Source organism: Phoca vitulina, unplaced genomic scaffold (genome assembly GCF_004348235.1).
Source record: "Phoca vitulina isolate PV1807 unplaced genomic scaffold, GSC_HSeal_1.0 scaffold37, whole genome shotgun sequence".
NCBI classification, from domain to species: Eukaryota; Metazoa; Chordata; class Mammalia; order Carnivora; family Phocidae; genus Phoca; species Phoca vitulina.
Genome location: NW_022589740.1, coordinates 19,013,455 through 19,030,786, shown reverse-complemented (window position 1 = coordinate 19,030,786; position 17,332 = coordinate 19,013,455). Strand labels below are relative to the sequence as shown.

The 17,332-nt window shown below is 38.6% G+C and overlaps 1 non-coding gene across 1 annotated transcript; it reads right to left on the bottom strand.

Annotated features, from left to right (window-relative positions):
• Positions 1-581: 581 nt before the first annotated feature.
• LOC116646762 lies at positions 582-721 on the bottom strand. The gene has a single exon (XR_004302205.1). It is a non-coding gene; the product is annotated as a U4 spliceosomal RNA (small nuclear RNA).
• Between the last annotated feature and the right edge of the window lie 16,611 nt (positions 722-17,332).

Below are 17,332 nucleotides of genomic sequence, written 5' to 3'. Positions count from 1 at the left end.
ATTAAAGCAACAACACACACTCACACACATACAAAGGAACGGAAATCAGACAGACATTTGCCTTCTTTGTAATGCTAAATGAAACAATGACCACAAAGACTACCACATTTTGAAAAACAGTGACTTCAACTCAAGTTTTTGATCAAATCTAAAAGAAACAAGAGGAAAGGTTATAAATATGCAAGAGATCAGACAATATGCCACTATGTATCATTAATGAAAGAATTACTCAAAAACATATTCTAGTTGCCAATAGATGAATTAAAACAAGCCTATTTGATTCAGAATTTCAGTAGACTAAATCTAGTAATAGTTCCAGATATTTTGAGTTTTTCTGAGCACCAAGTTCCCATGAACCCTGACCTCATTTCAATCCCCTCAAATATCTGTATCCTAAGAATAATATCAAAAATATATTAATTAAAATAAGTGCTTACTGGGGCGCCTGGGTGGCTCAGTTGGTTAAGAGTCTGACTCTTGATTTCAGCTCAGGTCATGATCTCCGGGTTGTGAGACAGAGCCCCATGTTGGTTTAAGATTCTCTCTGTCCCTCTCCTTCAGCCCCTCCCCTCTTCTTTTCCCCCTCTAAAAAAAATAAATAAATAAAAAATAAGTGCTTACTATATGTTAGACATATTCATTATCCCAAAATCTTTTCAATTAGCAATAATTGCGCCTCGGATAAACCTCATTGGCTACGATACTGCCACTGCGCAAAGCTCCAAAATCTTTTCAATCACCCTGCAAGAGATCCCATTTTGTATTCTTCAGAGATTTAAAAAAAAAAAAAAAAAATCAACCTTAGGGAGATTGATTACATGACTTTCCAAATACATTCTGTTACTAAGTGACAGGATCAGTGTTCAATTGCAAATGTTTGTTTCCAAAACTCAAGCATTTTCTACTGTCCTATTCTACCTTCCCAGGAACCAGAAGTCTATCAGTTGGGAGTGGGGATGCCTGAGACTCGGCTTTGGTTATACCGAGAAAAGAAACGCAAGTGATTGGGTGCTACTCCTCAGAACACATTGCCCTCCCAGTATTGATGCATGACAATATGCATGGAGCATTGCCAGGCAAAGAAGTGTGCCTAAGCACCAGTGTTTAGATTTGGGAGGCGGGGAAGGCTTCGTGACATAGGCATGACTATGCGGTTAAACTCAATCTCTAAGTCAACTGAAACCCAGTCACACAAAGTCTCCACCCTAAGTCACATGGTTGGTCTTTCTGGCGTGGCCAGTCCCACCTGAAAACTAGCAGGTGTGGTCCTCTCCATCTTAAGATCCAGTGTGACCAGTTGTGGCCTAAGCAAAGATATTCTATTAGGTATGACATAGAGTACATTCTAGAAGTTCCTCCTTTCTTTGATTCCCAGTTACATGAGCCAAAACATGTCCTTACTGAGTTTAGTTTTCTGACACAGCTGAAAGCATCCCAACTTCTCATTGTCTTGCATTTTACTTTCTGTGTGTGCAATTATTCTCTAATTACTCCAATAACGATAAAGGCAAATTAATATGATGATGATGACAAAGCATATTTTATTATATTTGAAAATATTCCAGGGGTGCCTGGGTGGCTCAGTCAGTTGAGCATCTGACTCTTGATCTCAGCTCAGGTCTTGATTTCAGTCATGAGCTCAAGTCCTGCATTGGGCTCCATGCTGGGTGTGGAGCCTACTTAAAAAAAAAAAATATTCCATGCTTTCCATTTTTTCCAAATTTTATTCTGCAGTATAGGGTATACTACTCAGAATCCCTAATGTACTTCCAAGGCAGAGAAAGAATAGAGACAAGAATAATTAGACTATAAATATGAAGCAATACAGGAAATGACTTATATTTTTGTTCATTTGACAAATGAGGAGACTGAGGCTCAGAGCAGGAAGCACCCAAGGTCACATAGCTACTGATTCACAGAACTTGAACCACAACTGAATTCTATTGATGTGACCTCTTGGTAATTTCCCACTCTGTATATATGACTCTCTTGTCACAATGTGCATCTAACTTGCTTCAGACCTTTGATATTTGTGTAGTGGTTAAAAATGTGGATTCTCCAGGACTTCACTATGCATGAAACCTGGTTTCACCACTTAACAGTTACACATAGTGGAGACAGTCACTTAACCTCTCTATATCAATGTCTTCATTTGTAAAATAATATGTATCTCACAGGGATGCTATCACAGTTAAATGGGCTTATATAAGTAGAGGACTTAAAACCGTTCTAGTCATGTGTGAATGGGCTATGCTGTCACTGTTGTTAATCTTAATCTAAGGGCTATGTTCAATAAAAAATATATATATAATTGCAAACATTATAAGGAAGCTTTGTTACCTATCTCCCTCAGCTGTTTACTTCTCATCTCAGGAGAGAAATCTTGAAGTCTTCCACTTTCCGGAACCCCGAGTCATGTTGCAGGAGTCCTGAGAGCCATATTCTCCCTTGCACATGTATCTTTAATAAGGGGGAGAAAAGACCAAAATATAAAACGAAAGGACTATGGAATGTGTACAGGGAGGTGATCAATTGAGTACCTGGCTCATTGTGGATGCTCAATAAATTAGTATTCCCGACTCCATCAATATTTTCCTGCATGATGCTTCACATGCTTTCCAGAGAACTTTCTCTTTACTCATTTAGTTCTTACTGAGCCAGAAGCTACATAAACCAGAAGTCAACCTCACTCGTGTGAAAATTGGGAATGGACATATTCTGGTAATGACAGCCAGGGCTGGTCTCCATCAAAGCATCATTCATTTCGGTTAAGACACTAGGTCACAAGGAAACCTGGGAATTTGTAGAAACCCCTGGCTGGCCAGCAGATAAAGCCATTGTTGGCAATTAACACTTTGCATGAACTAGTGTATTTTTCCTACGCTAGTGCTTTTTCTCTAATGCTTCTTCCCTAGTGTCCTGGGAATGGGACAAAGAAGTTGCAAGAATAGGGGCACCTGGGTGGCTCAGTTGGTTGAGCGTCTGCCTTCTGCGCAGGTCATAATCCCAGGGTCCTGAGATGGAGCCCCAAGTTGGGCTCCCTGCTCAGGGGGGGAGTCTGTTGCCCCCTCTCCTTCTGCCCCTACACCTGCTTGTGTGTGCTCTCTCTCTCTCAAATAAATAAATAAAATCTTTAAAAAAAAAGAAGTTGTATATATATACAATGGAATATTATGCAGCCATCAAAAGGAATGAGATCTTGCCATTTGCAACGACGTGGATGGAACTGGAAGGTATTATGCTGAGCGAAATAAGTCAATCAGAGAAAGACATGTATCATATGACCTCACTGATATGAGGAATTCTTAATCTCAGGAAACAAACTGAGGGTTGCTGGAGTGGGGGGTGGTGTGGGAGGGATGGGGTGACTGGGTGATGGACACTGGGGAGGGTATGTGTTCTGGTAAGCGCTGTGAATTGTGCAAGACTGTTGAATCTCAGATCTGTACCTCTGAAACAAATAATGCAATATATGTTAAGAAAGAAAAAAAGAAGAAGAATGTAGCAGGAGGGGAAGAATGAAGGGGGGGAAATCGGAGGGGGAGAGGAACCATGAGAGACGATGAACTCTGAGAAACAAACTGAGGGTTCTAGAGGGGAGGGGGGTGGGAGGATGGGTTAGCCTGGTGATGGGTATTGAGGAGGGCACGTTCTGCATGGAGCACTGGGTGTTATGCACAAACAATGAATCATGGAACACTATATCTAAAACTAATGATGTAATGTATGGGGATTAACATAACAATAAAAAAATTAAAAAAAAATAAAAAAAATAAAAAAGAGCAACTAAAATTGACAATAAAACAAGAGGTAAAATTAAAAAAAAAAAAAAGAAGTTGCAAGAATACAAAGTATCATAAATATATTGAAAAACTCTAGAGTGTCTACAAGCAGCTCCTGAGTAAGACAGAGGGCAAGAGGGGAAGGCTGAGGGGAGGGGACAGTGCATCCCAAAATTTTAAGTGGCAAAGGAAACATCAGACATTTCAATTATCTCAGTAAAACTGGAACTTCCACAGATCCTTGGGGGAAGGGCTACTCTTGCTTCTCAATCTCATTTAAGGCTGCATGAAATCAGTTCTCAAATGGCCCCTGAGTCCTGTCCAGGCCACTCTGCTGCTCTCCACATGCCTGGCTCTAGTGCTCATCTTCACTCTGGAGCCTTCTTGGTTCACTTATTCTCTTCTCATTGCTCTTTGAGCCTCGTCTCCAGGGATCTCTGCTCCAGAACAGCAGGGTTTTCTTGCTCATCATCTTAAAACATTGTTATGCATCTGCAGGCAAGCTTCACCTCTGGTGAGCTGACCTCATGGAGTGAAAAAATACAAATGTACTCCACGCACTTCACTCCTCTCTTCATGGGAGAGCAGTGACATCTGCTAAATATGCTTCTTGCATTTAAAATGGTTTTCGAACTAGTCCTCCCAATCAGATTTGCCCATGGAGAAAGGGCACCAGGATTAGAAATAGAGTCCTAAACTCTATTACAGATAAAACATGGACCCTCTCCCCTTGGGAAAGCCACAGACGTTCAGACTCTTCATCTGTAAAATGGTGATAATTACACCTACATTTCAGGACAATTATGAGGATTGAATGAGATAACGTTTATGGTGTAATTTGGGAAATGTGTTGGCATTTAATATATATAAACTATATATATATATAAATGTTTTAGCCAACATGAAGGTCAGTTTTGCTGCCATGGAGAGAATCTTCTTAGACTGGCAACTCCTGATGAATAAACATCATCCCCACCAAATGGTTGTAGCAGGGATGGTCTCTTCACTCCAGCTGGGGCAAATCATATGGCAAATCATAGTCTGTCTCCCAAGAACTGGGAAGCAGAGCACAGAAACCAATTCATTTAGTTGTAGGAAGCTGAGTGGAGAGGTCATAAAAATATGGGGACCGAGGTCACTATGGTGGATAAACAGATGAATGAGCAGAAAAGGCAGCAGGTAGAAGGAGAGGAGATCAAAACAGAAACAAAAAGAGAAGCAGAAGTGAATGATTTATGTGAAGAGAGGAGGGAGAAATCATGGAGTCCATCTCTAAGACTTGAACCTATATAAAGAATATACATTAAGCTTCTTTAAGAGAGTTTCCAGGACAATGAAGCAAATCCCAAGGTAGACACTGAAACAAAGTCTGAGTCACACCCACAGGGAGAAAGATTGAGCGAGAGATGCATCCACAGCCATATAAACATAGATGCAACCTCTAGTCCTCTAGCCTCCATGCTGGGGCAGACTGGTATCACTTTGCCACGACAGATAAACAGATCAGTGTTGCCAGAGGAGTTGTGAGAGAAGAAATCAAATTGGGTGAAGGAAAGTGGTCTATTTTGGGACTGCACCCAAAAAGCAGAAATAGGAACCTCAGTAAAGGCCCACAGGCATTGCAATCTAAATGCATCACACATATTCCTCCCCTTACAATCATCACTCTGCAAAGAGAAGCCTTGGGCTCAAAGCCTCAGCCTTTCATACAGAGGCACACAAGTCTCAAGAGCTTTAGGGGGAAATACATCACTCAAGGCGTTCTTTGGTAAATGTGAAGAACATGAAGATGTTGGTGAGGCTGGTGGCCTGTTATTACCATCAGTAGTAATATATGCTTCCACAGAAGTGCTCAGATTAGGGGAATTTTATAAAAACAGCATCGTATTATTATATATTATAATGAGGAAGGAAGTGTGTGGGGGGAGCAATTTTTAGAAAGTAGGATGACAAAGAGATTAAATATTTTCCTATGGGATGCCAAAAGGAACAAAATTGATCAGAAATTGGTGAAAGGGGGATGGCAATGGAATGAGGGTCCCGTGCGTTCCCGGCTCTGCCATTTTCTAGCTAGGTGACCATGAGCAAACTACGTTATTTTCTGTGCCTTGTTTTCCTCATGGGTAAAATGAGGATAATAATGATAAAAGATGTACCTCCTAGGGTTGTTTCAGCAATTAGATGAGAATTGTGTAGCACCTGGCACCTAGCTCACCCTCAGTACATTCAGCTGTGATTGTTGGCTTTAGCTAGGCTTTCCCTGAAAAATGGCAATGAAACTAGGATTTGCATACAAGTGGTTTATTTGGGAGGTGATCTCAGGAAGCACTGGTAGGGGACTGCAGAAGTGAGACAGAAAAGGTAAGAAAGCCAAAACAGGGAGCCTTAATGAGCAGTTATCACGGTGGGCAACTGTGATTCAATTGTAACAACAGGCCAAGTGCCTCTCTGTCATGGCGTTTCAGACAATGGGAAGGAGAGACATATGGGGGCACTGGAGCCATCTTGTTATCCCAGAAACGTTGCTACAATGGGGCACAGACCAGCCTGCTTTTGATGAACTCTGGCTAGCATTTTTATTAGGAGAATTGAAATATCTAAAACTATAGATTTTGGGTTTGAAATTATGATGAATAAAAATTCCAAGCAACCTAGTTGTTTCAGCGAAGCATGTACACGTAGTGGGAAGGAAATCACTGAATTCCCAAAGGGAAATGAATATCCTTTAACTTTCTAAATACATTGAAGCAAGGGCTTAGTGAATGTAACCTGAGGTTCCCCATGGCTTTTATTCAGGCTTTGAGGACCATGGGGCCACCCTAATATTTAATAACCCATATTTCACTGGACCTCCATCTCCCCTTTCAAAGTTTTGTTCTATTTTTTCATCCCATTATTTCTGGATGAGAGTTCTCACATTTGTATCTGAATTTGTCAGTTGACAACTCAAACCTACTACAGAGCACCTCCCTTCCGACAAGGTGACTCTTTTCAACTGTAAAAACATTGATGTCTTTTCCAAAGTAACTGTCTCCAGATGCTCCCAAATGTCTTCTCTTCAGCCTCCGCATAGGACTGCATTCTCCGCACACTCTATGCTACAAAACCCTGTTGTTTTCTGGCAACTCTGCAAAGAACACCCTTGTCCCTGCTCTGTGTCTGTCTCCACTGCCTGGCACTAAAGCAGAAAAGCCTGGGTCCTTGGTCTCACAGAGTCTCCCTTTCTAAGCAGCTTCTTCAGCTTTCTACCACAAACACTTTACCTGCAGGACCCAGGCACATAGACACCTAATGGGCCCGTTGTAGCCTGTAGGACCCCACATGACTCTTTTCCTCACTTCCTCCCCAACACCTCTCCTTCTACTCTTCTCTCACTCATCTCCAGCCACATTGGCCTCCTGGATGTTTCTAGAAAACACAGGAAGCTCTTTCCACTCTGCCTGGAATGTTCTTCCCTAACATCCCAAAAAGCTGACTCCTTCCTGCCATCAGATTCCAGCTTAAATGCCATCCTTATCATTGGTGGTAAAATGTCTGCTGTCCGCCCAGCACCAAACCACCACACCCACCTAAGGCTAAGAACTACATTTCCCAGAATTCCCTTTTTTGTATGCTTCTGCTTTAAGTTTCTCCATGGAGAGGAATTTGAGCAAGATTTAGGAGACAAATGTATGGGGATTAACATAACAATAAAAAAATTTAAAAAAAAAAAAGATTTAGGAGACAGAGGTCATTATTCTTAGAAGGTTGGGAGAGTCAGCCTCACTTCACAGCCCGAGAAGACTAGCTTCAAGAGCAGTCTTGTGCTACTTCTTTTTTTTTTTTTTTTAACATTTCATTTGTTTGAGAGAGAGAGAGCACGAGAGGGTCCGAGGGAGAAGCAGACTCCCCGCAGAGCAGGGAGCCCGATGTGGGACTTGATTCTGGGACTCCCGGATCATGACCTGAGCCAAAGGCAGTCGCCCAACCAACTGAGCCACCCAGGCGCCCGTCTTGTGCTACTTCTTGAACTTTGCTTTGATCTCTGGCTTTTCCAAATGGGCCAGTGATTGCTTCTCTGCCTCCCAGTCTGAAACTTTCCAGACCTTCACTCTCCAGTTCTTCCCACATTCACTTGACTCCTTATTCCTGCAATGCTTGAATTGCCTCTGTTTTTCCGTGGGGAAACCAAACCGATCCACCACCTCTCTGAAGTAGTCCCCAGTCATTCACTATCTCACCCCACCCTTAATTCTCTCCCTAGTACATCTCATTGATATTTTACTTATTCATTTATTTGTTTGCTCTTTGTCCGCACTGCTGCCTGACCCCTAGGCTATAAGACACGAATGGGAACTTTGGCCATTTTGTTCACTGTTCTACTTCTAGTGCATGCCTTATAATAAAGTCCTACCTCTGAATAGAAGTTTTAATAGCTTCATAATTATAGAACTGGTAAGACAGGAGTACAGGAGTAAGAAGGATTTCATTACCTGAGAATCCCAATAAATAGATTCATATATAGAGTAGAAACCAGTATGATTTTTACTTCCTTTGCAAAGGGAGTACAAGTACATTTATTGAGCACCTACTATAGACAAGTCAGGAACTGTGCTAGGCACTTTTACATAAATTATCTCTTTTACTTGCTTATAAAATAGTTTCTGCAGCACATGTACCAAGATTGATATAGGATTCAATAAGCTGCTCAGCAAACTCAGACTAGATGTGTCTCTGTCTTAAATGTCCAGACCTTAACTTGGCCTTGGTCCTGTTCTCTCTAGCCAGAACACAGGAGCAGGCTCCTGAAAAGAGAAATGGACTATTAAAATTTCCTAGTGGAAGGAGAAGATCACAGTTTGCTCAGAGAGCAGTTCAGAGTCTAACACTTAAGGTGAGAATTTGTATCTATGCTGATGAATCACCTTAAAACCCCAGGAAATTTGGGTTGGACATCCACCAAAACAGGAGTGAAATACTAAAACACTACTGTGCTGATGTACATGAGTTAAGTGATGAAGGTCCACCTCATTTGTAAATGGCTCCCTTCTGATGAGCCCCTCTGCATATTTCAATCACTGACTTCTAGTGGACTGTTGCTAAGAGTGTAGTGTTCCCTCCCTGTGGTTTTCTGCTCCTTCCCAGGCACATGAGAACTTTGCAGGCCTCATGCAGGTAAATGGAGTCATTTGATTAGCTTGCGAATGAAAGAGATTTGTGCCACTTTTGGTCAAGGCACCGAAGAGCAGGTGTGAGTGCTCTATGCTCTCTCTCTCTCTCCCTTTCACAGAGACCCTGGAAACCATGGTTTTTGGTGTGTGTGTGTGTGTTTTAAGATTTTATTTATTTACTTGAGAAAGAGAGAGGACAAGCAGGGGAAAGGGTAGAGAGAGAGAGCGACAAGTAGACTCTCTACTGAGTGGGGAGCCCAACGCTGGGCTTGATCCCAGGACCCCAAGATCATGACCCAAGACGAAGTTAGATGCTTAACCGACTAAGCCACCCAGGTACCCTAGAAACCATGTTTTTGCGGTGGCAGCAACACAAGATGGTAGGCTCCTTCAGCCTGGATCTGAGTAACTGCTTCAAGCAAAGCCTTCCATTGTAGACCCATGTAGGACATTCATGTAGAATACATTGAATGGATGACAATTAAATCCTTTTTCTGTTAAGGTACTAAGATGTGGGGACTGATTTGTTACTATGGCATAACCTAACCTGTCCTAACTGCTAACAACTCCAAAATGCTCTTCCCTCATAACAATTTCTACTGAGAAGTGAAGAACAGTGAGATTCCAGGGAATGATTTGGAAGGACACTGTGCTTTTCTGTCAGGTATTCAAAAGTATTTTGTACAGATTGTCTCTTTTATGCATATAGCATTTCTGTGATAAAAACTAGAATGATCATTTCCATGTGAAAACTAAGGCAAAAAAGCAGTGAATTGATTATCCATGGATAACCGCAATTCATTGGAAAGAGCTAAAAAGAAAAATCCATATGGACTTATTCCCAGCTTCAGGCCTTTTTCATTCACAAAACAATCTCTTGGGCTTTTCTGGGCTAGCATCCATTTCTTGCCTCTTATAAAACCCCTTACCAGAATACCACAGTGCTAAAAGAATGGGGGGGAAAAGTATAATAGCTTTTTGGATATAAAACCTGAAGTAATTGTATTGTATGGCATGTCTGTGGCCTTAATGTAAATTTTTTTTTCTTTTGATTCCTTCCCATTCTGCTAATAGCATGCCCTCCAGAGTAATCAAGTTACCCGGCCAACTAAGCTCTTGCATTACTAAAAAGTATTACCCGAGAACAGCATGCAACCACTAAAGCTTTTTCCCCCATCCTGTGAAAAATGTAACACTGGCTAAAAAGGAAAGCCATTCTTGGAACCAGTTTGGAGTTTTGTTGGGTTTTTTCCTTCCCCTCATACCTAACAATTTAAAGGCTGAATAAAAGTCAAGGATTATTCAATTCATTGTCAACACTAAGTATTCGACTGATTACCTTTCAGAATATACATATAGCATATTCAAAATATAGAGATAATATAGATATAGATAGATTTAAAATTTCCAATAGGAGGCTCATTTAAAAATAAAATGAAATGGAATTTTTTAAAGTTTGAATAAAAGTAAATAATAAGTAATAGGAAGGGTAAATAAAATAAACTTATTTTTAATAATTATCCTATTCCATCCATGAGCTTTTTTGATTCATCTTATATGGAATAGATTCATCCAAATAATAATAAAGATGACTGGCATTTTAAGAAATCATTAACTACTATTTCCTCTTAGTATTTGTTCACTCTGACCAGTCCAGGCAGGACCAGGCAGGAGAACTCTCAGTGAGGAGAAGCCCCTATGAGATAGAATTTGTATACCTAGTCTATGTTGTATACATAGTCTGTGTAGGAAACATACAGCTGGACCTCAGAAAAATAGCCCATTTGATGCCATTACTTCATTTGCTATAATTAATGTGGACTCTCTCACCTCACAGATGATTTCTGTTGCCTTCCATCTGTCTCATTTCTGTATCCTCCCATCTCCTGACTTACACTTCATCTCCTTTTTCTTGACCGATGCTTGTCTTTTGAACTCGATTGTGTCAGGCTGCTTTTGTTTGTTCATTTGCTTTCATTTTTGTTTGTTTGTTTGTTTGTTTACTCTCAGATCCATTTCTCTTGCATCCCCTGCTCTGCTCTATTTCCAAGCTTCCTTGACAACTGACTTTGACCTTTGTCCAGCAGGGTAGGCTCCAGTGGGAGATTAAAGGTGGGAGAAGCCAGGTAGTGTTTCTCCCTCTCCTCCCCTCCCCTCCACTCCCTTCCTCTCCTCTCCTCTCCTCTGCTCTCCTCTCCTCCACTCCCCTCTCCCACCTCTTCTTCCTCTCTACCCTGCCACTTTGGACAGAATCTCTGGAAGGGGTTGCATCTCTATGGTGAATTCTAGATACCACTAAGAAATTCTAGTCTCTACAATCCTCATATTATTTTCTAGAACTTTTATTGTTTCACCGCCCCTATTTAGACTTATTATTGAATCTAGAATTGTTTTGCTTTTGTTTTTGTTTTTTGGTCTACAATATGGTGTAGGGTAGGAATAATATTCTTTTTCTAAATATGTATATCTGATTGACTCAGCACCATTTATTGAAAAGACCATTCTTTCCTCCACAGATCTCCAGTATAATCATTATCATAAATCAAGTGACCTTATAAGGGTGGGTCGCTTTTGGACTCTATTGTTTCATTGATTAGGCTATCTATATATCAATATCATATATCTTAATTAAAACAACTTTATGATAAATCTTGATATCTAGTAGTATAGTCCCTGAAACTTTGTTCCTCTCCTTCAAAATCATCCTAGCTAATTTTATCCCTTTGCATTTTCATATACATTTTAGAATCAGCATGCCACTTTCCAGGAGAGATAGATGAGAGAGAGCAAAAGAGAGAGATGACTGGTAATAAATAAACCAATCAACCTGGAATTGCATTGTATCTATAAATCCGTATGGGAAAGGCTAATGTCTCTTTAATATTGAGCCTTCCAATAGGTGAACATGGTTTTGGTCCATTATTTTGGTCTTCTTTCACATCTTTCAATAGATTGGAATAGGGTTATTTAATTTTCAATGTAGGATTCTCACATTTCCATTGTATTTATCCTCAGGTATTGATATTGTTTGATACTACTGTAAACAATATGTTTTTAAGATTTTATTTCCTAATTGTTTTGCTAATATAGAGAAAAACCATTGATATTTGTATATTGACATTTTATTCAGTATTTCACTAAGTTCATTTTTTAACTCTTTGCAAATTCTTTTGGATTTTCTATGTTCACATGTCATCAGTGAACAATGAAATTTTATTTCATCATTTTCAATCCTTATATATTTTATTTCTTTTCCTTGCCCACTTTCAGAAGCTAGGACCCTGTGTTGTTCCCGATATAAGAGGGAAAGCCTTCAACATCTCACCATTAAGTATGAAGTTGACTATAGGTATTTTATAGAATACCCATCTTAGTCCATTTGGACTGCTATACCAAAATACCAAAGACTGGGTAGCTTATAAACAACAGAAATTTATTTCTTATGGTTCTGGGAGCTGGAAGTCCAAATTCAGAGTGTCAGCATGGTCAGGTTCTGATGAAGGACCTCTTGTGGGTTACAGACTGCTAACGTCTCACTGTGTTCTCTCATGGTAGAATGTTCAAGAGAACTCTCTTGGGCCTTTCCTATTAAAACTTTAATCACTTCTGAAATACCTCATTTCCTAATACTATCACGTTAGGCATTAAGATTTCTAAATATGAATTTGAGGTGCACACAAACATTCAATATGTAGCAATACTCTTCATCGGGCTGAGAATATTTTCCTTTATTATTAGTTTGCTAGTTGTTATTAAGCGTTTCTATCATGAACCATTTTTTTATTTTATCACATGCTTTTCCCACCTATATGATTTATATGAGATAACTATATGATTTTCTTCTTTATTTGGTTAGTTTTTAGTTTCAATTGTTTTCAAATGTTTAATTAATCTTTTATTTTCTGAATAAACAACTTGGTTGTGATGTGTTAGCTTTTCCATACATCACTGGACTTACCATTTAAATATTTTTGCTTAGGGATTTTGCATCTATGTTCAAGACATTGACTCATAATTTTTATATGTTTTGTTGTCGTCGTCCAATTAGGTATCAGTATGATATTTTGGATACATGAAAAGTTCAGGGAGGTGTAATGTAGAGGGAGGTGTTTCCTCTTTTTCAACTTTTGGAAAAGTTTGTCTAAACATTGTTTACTTATTTCTTCCTTAAATATTTGGAAGAGTTTAGAAGTGACGCCATCTAGGCCTGGAGAATTATTTGTGAAAAGTGTTTATCTGGATTCAATTTCCTTAATTGATATAAAACTTTTCAAATATTCTATCTTTTCTTGAATTGGTTTGTTAAACTGTAGTTTTCTATAAATTTAACTATTTAGCCTGAATTTTTACATATATTGGGATAAACGTGTTTATAATACCCTGTTATGAGATTTAATGACTGTATGATCTGTAATAATGTCCCTTTTTTTACTCCTAATATTGGTAATTTGTATTTCTCTCTTTTTTCTTTATCTATTTGCCATAGGATTATGAATTTTTAAAAATCTTTTCAAAGAGTCAAATTTTATTTTGTTGATATTTCCTACTATACATATGTAGTTTATTTTATTAATTTCCTTTCTTTTTAAAATTTTCTCCTTTCTACTATCTTTGATTTTTGATTCACTGTTTGTATTCTAACACCTTCATGTGGTTGCTCGGATCATTGACCTTCCAGCCTCTCTTCTTGTCTAATATATACATTGAAAACTCTAATTTCCTTTCTAATCATGGCTTTAGCTCTGTCCCTCATGTTTCAATATGTGATGCTCTTATTAACAATCAATTTTAAATATTTTCTAATTTACATTGTGATAACTTTTTCACCTTTAGTTCATTTCAAAAGAAAACTGCTTCATTTCCAAATATTTGAGGATTTTCAAGATACCTTTCTATTATTAATTTTTATCATAATTCTCTTGTGATCAGAGAACATACTCCTAATTTTAGTCATTTGTTATTGAGACTTGCTTTCTGGCCTATATGGCTCTCTGTAGTTAATTTTGTATAATGTACCATGTGCACCTGAAAAGAGGTGTATATTCTGAAGTGTAGTGTTCTATATTTGCTAATTGGGCCAAATTAGAAAATCATGTTGTTCATATTATCTCTATTCTTACTGACATTTTTAAAAAAGATTTTATTTATTTATTTGCCAGAGAGAGAGAGAAAGAGAGCACACAAGCAGGGGGAGCAGCAGGCTCTCCACTGAGCAAGGAGCCCGATGTAGGTCTCGATCCCAGGACCCAGGATCATGACCTGAGCTGAAGGCAGATGCTTAACCTACTGAGCCACCCAGTCGGTTCTTCTTACTGACTTTTTGTGTCCATATCGTGTCAGTTAACATCTTTTAACATGATAGTGGACTTGTCTATTTTTCACTCTAGTTTTGTCAGTTTTGCTTCATATATTTTCAGGTGTTATTTGATGCATACCAAATTGGAATTATTATAACTTTTATCACTGTATGTTCCTCTTTTTTTTTCTAATTTCTTTTTTCCTTTTTTTGTTTTTCTAATGATACTTATTCACTAAGTACACTACTTTTTACTAGATGTGCTAATACTAGTAGTACAGCCCACAGCATCTTTTGGTCAGTGTTTGCCCAGTGTGCTTCCTCTATACTTTCATCCTTTCTGTGTCATATATTAAAATCATATAAAGCATATTTTGATTTGTTTTTGACCCAATCTGACTCTGACAGTATTTTAACTGGAGAATTTGCTCCATCTCTATTAAAGGTAATTATTGAAATATTTCCGCTTAAATCTCTCTTATTCATTTCTGATTTGTCCAAACTACTCTTCATTTCATCTTCTCCTTGCTTTCTTTTGGATTTATCAAGTAGCTTTTATTATTCAATTTTTCCCCTTTGTTAGCTTTTAGTTATGCTTCCATTTATGATTCTTTTAATGATTACCCTAATTTTCTCTCCTGCTTTATCTAATCTCCTGTTAAATCAATCTATTGCATTCTTAATTTCAGTTCATAAATTTTGCAGTTATAGAATCCCCTCTGTGTTATTTTTTATAGGTTGTAATTCTCTGGTGAAATTCTTCATCCACCTCTTTCTACAGATATTAATGTCAGTACCTGGATTACCTATGGGTCTATATCTTTTCTGTTTTTCCTCTTGGTTTTTGGTAAGAAGTCCTCTTGGCATATCAGATAATTTTTTTTTGGCATGCCAGACTATAACGTATTTTTAAAATGTAGAAGTTTTAAATGATGCTTTCTTTCTTTAGAGATAATTTACTATTTTTCAGACAAGCAGCTGGATGAGGGGTTGATCATCTTTATTCAATCAGAGATTGAGATGATTTGGGATTTGGTGTCAGTTTTTGGAAGATCGAGTCTATTTTCAGTTTATCTTTATTCCCAGGGTTTAGCCCTCAGGAGACTCAATTTAAAGCCTGGGGCATTTTTTCAGAGTTCCTCATTTTGAAGAGCAATGAATTCCAATTCTTGTCTTCTGAGCACCATGAAACTGTCAAAAGCTCTGTGCCTCTTCTGCTTGAGTTTATGATTTATGCATCCCTCCACATAGAATTCATGTTTGTTTGTTTTCTAGATGGGCCTGGCAGTACTAACAACCTGGAATTTCTCTAACTGATGAGTTTTTTCCAGTTATATTGGTGATTGTGCCCTTTTTTTTTTCAGGTTCTCTGAGAAGATTATTTTTCTCGCCAAAGACAAAATAGGCAAGTTTGCTTCTGAAGGACATACTCTTTTCCAAGGTACCAAATGAGGGTGTTGACTTCAGCCTTATGTGGAAGGTGCTGATCTGCCATCCCATTTTCCTTGGGTTGCAGGCCTTATCTCCTATTCCCCACATGTGGAACTTCAGAACCCAGGACTTAACTTACAGAGTTCAGCAGGTATCATCAGGGCAAATACCAGCTCCAGTTCTTCCCTATTTCTTTTCCTTCTCACTGACCCTGAACTCTGATTATTTCACATACTGTAACCCCAGCTCAGTCAGACATCTTTAAAAAAAAAGAAAAAGGTAGGGCACCTGGGTCGTACAGTTGGTTAAGCATCTGACTCTTGATTTCACCTCAGGTCGTGATCTCAGGGTTGTGAGATCGAGCCCCATATCAGCTCCACACTCAGCGTGGAGTCTGCTAGATATTCTTTCTCCCTCTCCCTCTGTCCCTCCCACTTGTGCATGCACTCTCTCTCAAATAAGTAAGTAAATCTTTTTTAAAAAGAAAAGAAAAAGGATATTTTAAAGCATTGGATCTAGCATTTTTTTGCATTGTCTACTGTGGAATGGACCAATACACACCAGTTATTGATACCAGTTACAGGAAAGGGAAGAGAAGGAGAGTAGAGGGAAAGATCAATAAGTGCTTATGTTGCTTTGTATTTTTTATATACGTTTTATAAATTTGGGAGAGAAATTTCATGAGACTTTTGCTAAATAACTGTAATATAGAAAAAAACGGTTTTGAAAATATTTGTACAGTCCATTAACTTCTCCAGGTACTTGCAGCTTTGAAGTAAGCTGAGCTATCAGAAAGTGACATATTTGGTAGACATTTAGGGTATCCCTAAGAGAGGAATGTTTACCTTCAGCTTTTATCAAATGTCATCATATAGTCAAGTCATATGAAATTTAGTGTTTTATAAGTTATAAAAATGTAATTGAGGTCAGTGTTTATTACATCATTCACTGCCCTCGAGGAATTATATAACGGCTTAGAGCCAAATTCACACACCAGCTATGGCAACAAGGTTTGATGTGTATAATTATGCTCTTCTTTTTATCTGATCCTGATATTTTATTTCTTTTGGGTTTGCTGTGTTACAAGCTGTCTCAAATCTTCAAAGGGAAAAAAAAAAGAAAATAGATTTTTATAAATGCACATTGGGCAGAAGAGAATTCTGGATTTCAAAGCTAAATTTTCTAAAATGCTATCAAGCTGAGAAATAATGATTGAAACACTTGTCCTATGAGTCTCTGGGTTATAGAGAGTGACCAGAAAATTCGAGAAAAAAGTATTGATAAAGTTTTTTTTATTTTTATTTGTTTTAAGATTTTATTTATTTATTTGTCAGGGAGAGAGAGAGAGCAAGCAAGCGCACATGCAGGGGGACAGGCAGGCAGAGGGAGAAGCTGGCTCCCCGCCAAGCAGGGAGCCCGATGTGGGACTTGATCCCAGGACTCTGGGATCATGACCTGAGCCGAAGGCAGACGCTTAACCGACTGAGCCACTCAGGCGTCCCTAAAGTTTTTAATAAAAGATATAATTCCATATAGTTGAGAACTCTGTATAGGTGAGGGAATGCTATGACTAAATCCATATTAATTAAATTTGGGTTTGGAAACAAAATTATAATTGATGTTCTCTTTTATAATAAAGTGAACATAGTCTCAAATACAGAAGGTAGATCACC